Source organism: Chelonoidis abingdonii, chromosome 10 (assembly GCF_003597395.2).
Source record: "Chelonoidis abingdonii isolate Lonesome George chromosome 10, CheloAbing_2.0, whole genome shotgun sequence".
Classification (NCBI taxonomy): Eukaryota; Metazoa; Chordata; order Testudines; family Testudinidae; genus Chelonoidis; species Chelonoidis abingdonii.
Genome location: NC_133778.1, coordinates 7,188,290 through 7,193,600, shown reverse-complemented (window position 1 = coordinate 7,193,600; position 5,311 = coordinate 7,188,290).

Sequence of the window (5,311 nt, the reverse complement as noted above, 5' to 3'; positions counted from 1 at the left end):
ATGGGCATGCAATCAAATTGAGTCCTTCTTCCCCTTTCACTTGTTCTCAAGCCCAAATCAGTGTTATCACGTTATGAGTTTCAATATGCAAATCTGAAAAGAGTGCCAATATAACATTGTGATTCACAGTGATTGTCCTTCTTTCCCTTTTCACTGGAATGGGCTGCTGTTTTTCTGTTTGACTGGAGGCAAGGTTGTAGCACTGGCCCTGCGCTGTTGTCGGTTGCATTTTGCTGCTATTGCAGTTTCTGTGCCTTATCCTCCACTTCCTCTTCCAGCTTCCTGTAGAGAAATCACTCTTTAGCACAATAAATCTATATAATTTTTCTGTTCTCCCTGTTGCTCTGAGCTGATGCATGGAGGAACTGAGTCTCCCCATGGTGTGGTAAGGCCCAAGTGTTTTCTCATTGTTTCTTATCAAGATAAACTTTTGCCCTTCACTTGTGTGATGAGGGCACTCATTCTTCAGTGCTTCCTAGAGGCTGGGTGTGGTCCTCCAGTTTTTCATCTGCTCCTCTGGCCCCCTGTTGATTGCCAAACCCACTAGGTGACTCTTCAGCAGCTCAGCCCTCCTGCCAAGTCACACAATTAAAGTGAATTAACCCCTTTCGGGGTAGCAAAGAGTTCAACTAAACTATCTGCCCCCACCAGGGTCTTCAGTCCTGTCTCCAAGACCTTTAAATCTAGCCTCTTTTCTTGTGACTAGCCGTATCCTCTTTCCAGGGCTTAGGTCACTCCAGCACTGGCTGGTCGGGGGACTTGGGTCTTCCCACCCACTACTCTGGGTCCCAACCCTATACACAGCAGCCATGTACTGCTGTCTCATTTGCTGCTGCTGTTCTTTGGGGCTTACATCCTAAGTGCAGGATTCTGCACCTGTCCTTGTTGAACTTCATCAGATTTCTTTTGGCCCAATCCTCCAATGTGTCTAGGTCACTTTGGACCCTATCCCTACCCTCCAGTATATCTACCTCTCTCCCCAGCTTAATGTCATCTGCTGAGGGTGCAATTAATCCCATCATCCAGATCATTAATAAAGATGTTGAACAAAACCGGCCCCAGGACCGACCCTTGGGGCACTACGCTTGATACCGGCTCCCAACTAGACATGGAGCCGTTGATCATTACCTGTTGAGCCCGATGATCTAGCCAGATTTCTATCCACCTTATAGTCCATTCATCCAGCCCATAATTCTTTAACTTGCTGGCAAGAATATTGTGGAGACCATATCAAAAGCTTTGCTATAGTCAAGATATATCACATCCACTGCTTTCCCCATATCCACAGAGCCAGTTATCTCAGCATAGAAGGTAACCAGGTTGGTCAGACAAATATTATCAATATTTTTGAAATATAGAACCAATAAAGTGGTTTTTGTCTTGCCTTGATGTTATTTTTGATAAGAGCCCCCAGCAACAAATATCTTTTCTCCCAGAGCCTTAGTGGTGGCAGAAATATTACCCTTAAAGGGAAAATCTACCCATTTTGGATTCACAATCACAAGAGATAGTGGTCTTACAAAATCAATGTGGAGGGTATAATTGTTCCCTGATGTTTTTCATAGGGAACATCCTCCACTGAATGTTTTACAGATATTTTAGTTTTCCTTTATAGGGCTTTTAACATCAAAGATTGAGATGGTTTTTACTTCCCTTAATTGAAGACAATGGATGGGAGTACAGGGTGACTCATAAACGTGTGATAGCCTGTTTACATCATGCCTCTTGATGCTCCTCTTTTAGCTAGCAAATTAGCTTTACTGTTTGGACCTACAAAGTTGCCGCTTACATTGAGCTTTTACCATGAAAACGTAAAGTGGTTTGCTAAGGCAAGAGGCTAAAACACTCATAAAACAAGTGAGTATTTTGTACACTCTTTGCATGCTTGAGGAGTGAATCATCTGAGCAGGTGATGTGAACCCTCAATATACCAGAATGACATCAATTTTATAATGGCATTGCAGATCTAAACCAAAATCCAAAGCGAATACAATGCAAATATTAACTGAGAATGCATCAGAAAATGCCATTACACAAGCCTCTCCTGACACACACACAAACAGAAATTTGATTTAAGAGAAATCTCTCAAAACCAGGTTTTGCCCCCTTCTTGGGGTGATAATCCTGATAATGACCTCAGTACTACGTTACTTAGCTGGACCCTGATTTTATTTGCATTAATTTGATGATGTTTAACAATTTATAAATAGATAACCAATCAATATAGAGTTACATTATAAAACATTGTGGCCATAACATAGCTATTAACTCTACATAAATATTGTCATAGTTTTTCTTTAATGAATTTATACATTTTAACCTGGGTTGTGCCAAACAACTTGCTACATTGCTTGACAAACTCAAAATTAAGATTAACCAAAAACATTGCATCAATACATAATTTAATTATAAACAAATATACCTGTATTTATGACTGACAGTTGCAAAAAAGAACTACACTTAGTGTATTGTAATAGTCCCTCAATGGTGTTTGTAGCCTAATTCTAACACTGAAACAGTGTGGGACCACAAACATTGTTTTATTAATTAGCTTTCTTATACCTTTGTGCACAAAATGGTTTTTTGTTGCAACAACAAAAATAAAATAACTCCCCTAAACTGAAAATCCTATAACAGGCATATGACCTAAAACATAACTAAGGGACAAATAAAGACAAAACAATTTCAATCTAATTGTGTTGAAACATAAAATAAAACATCAGAGAACAAAGAGTTAAATACATAAAACAGACCTCTAAACGTTGCTGTTTAGGGCAGGTCCAGGAAACCCCAGGGTTAAAATTATTAATTGCTTAATAATAGTTACCAGCGTGATTGATCAATAAGGCAGAGGGGCACTGGAAATGTGTTCATTTTTAAACAGGAAACTACCTAAAAAACAAATGAGCAAACAAAAACCAAACCCTGTTTGAATTAACAACTTAATTTTAGTTGGTGACTTATTTTAACAAGCAAAATTAAGATGTAAACAGTTTAGTTAGGTGCCGAAGGTGTCTATCCTGAATATTTAGGTCTAAAATAGAAGAAAACAAAACAAATAATTAAAAAAATTAACTGCTTTATTTACCTAGGGAATTATAAAAGTGTTATAAGGAAGAAGTGTAAACACTTTGATTGAGAATTAATACTAATATCCATGACTGTTGTTTGTGAATAGCAGAGGCTGCTACACTTTTTTTTGTTAGAGGTTTTAATACTGCCTTAGAAGAACGATTTCTGTGTAAAACAAAAAGATTGCTGATTTCCTTTACCGTGCCCATGGTTGGTGTGTCCTGAATGGTAACTGACTGGATACCTATCTTTGGGATAATAACATGCAAAGCTGACTGGTTAAATTTCAGAATACTTTTTTTGTTTAACAACCCAATTTTTTTTTAACAACAAAAATAATGCAAACTTTCAACAACAGAACAATACATGTACTTAATATTTCAATTTTACCCCAGGCTTTTACTTTTGCTCTCTTCACTTTCTGTCCTCCACCATACTTGGCAGGTTAGAGGGGCAGTGAGCAGGGTCACTTTCCCCACCTCTATTTACTAAGTCAGCTTTTACATTTACATCAGACATAACCTTTTTTAAAAACAGCTAAACCATAAAACATATACTATTTTAAATGACACTACATTAGATGCACCATATGACAAAGACAATTTAAAATAACAATTTTAACATGGGTTTCTGGGAGTCTCATTTTAATTTGATTTGGACACATTTAAATTAAAGCTATTTGCGTTGTCTGCTGTCTTCTCGCAGACAAACTTCCCCAAAGTTACTTCCCCCTCTATGTACAGCAATATATTGACTGCTGTCTGAAGAGCTTTATAACTTTTACTATTCCCTGTTAGTCCTGACCAAAAGATTATACAAAAACTGCAATTTATAGGCATAGAAACAATTTATGCCTTAATACACCTGACTTTAACTCATTACCCTTCTAATTATTAAGGCAAACAGATTTTTAGTGGACTTTCTTAAAGGTCTATTTATTTCACACATACACATTACATAAATCCTTCTACCTTTGTGACAAGTAGGTAAGATGGCCCATGGCACCCGAGATGGGACCCTAATCTGTAGCCTTATTTATGGATCAGTATACTGATTACTGATTAATCTCTTAGACAGCATTGGTTAAAGATTTGGTGTCCTGAGGGCTACGGTATCAGGAATATTATTAGTATTAAGAGACCCTAGAACACACAAGAAACAGTTCTGCTTTATTAACAAATTCACTAAGCAAATAAACAACCCCACATTTACTCAACAGCAGACAGAAAGATAATGCAAAGTGTTTAGCCCAATGACCAGCCTCACCCACATCTCACATCTCCTGCTGGGGGACCAGTCGTTATTTTCATCATCATTGTTATCATTACAACCCCTGGCTTGACATCCTGGCATTTTCCTCCACACAACACCTTTTAGTCTGAGTCACGCTTACGCCCACTACAGCTCATACATATGCATAAGGGTTCCAATCCCTTTTTCCTTATCAATACTTCCACACCCCACTAATTTTGGATGCCCCATATCTCATTGGCTATCCTCTTAAATCCTCTTCTTCTCATTATGCATCTAGGTAAACAAATCCCCATGGTAACCTGTAGTTACTGCAGAATTGTTCATGATGCTACAAGCTGGTGTCTTGTGGTCTAGACAGGTGCATTGTGGTCTATTAACCTGAACATCACCTATCTGAACATTCTTTACAATAATCTTGTGGCTTTACTGCTACAAGGTTATTTCTAGGTCACCGACTTATGTCAACCCTCCTCGGGACGAGTGTGGCGAAGCTGAAATCTTACAGGCCTCAGCCTGTAGGCTTTGCTTTATGGACTTCCTTGGCTTATATACTGAATACACTCATCCCTTCTAAATGCGTATCAACGTTACACTCCTATGATCCTGTCCTGCTTAAACCTATTTATCCCCCCTTAAATGATTGTGTGTAACTACAACCATAAATCCTCTATTAAATTAAATATTTGGCTATAACCTCCTCCTCTGTGGCTGGGTCCTCATTATTCTCCTCCTACTCTGAGGCCGAGTCCTCCCCATTATCCTCCTCTGTGGCTGGTTCCTGCTCCTCCTCTGTGGCTGGTTCCTTCTCCTCCTCCTCTGTGGCTGGTTCCTCCTCCTCCTCCTTCTTGGTTGGTTCCTTCTCCTCCTCCTCCATGGCCAGTTCTCCTCTGACAGGTCACTGAGATAGTCTGCATCGGAGAGAGAAGGGCAGAGGGTGACTCCTGCTGCTGCTATGGGGACGAAGAGGAAGAATGGGGCCCTGGCA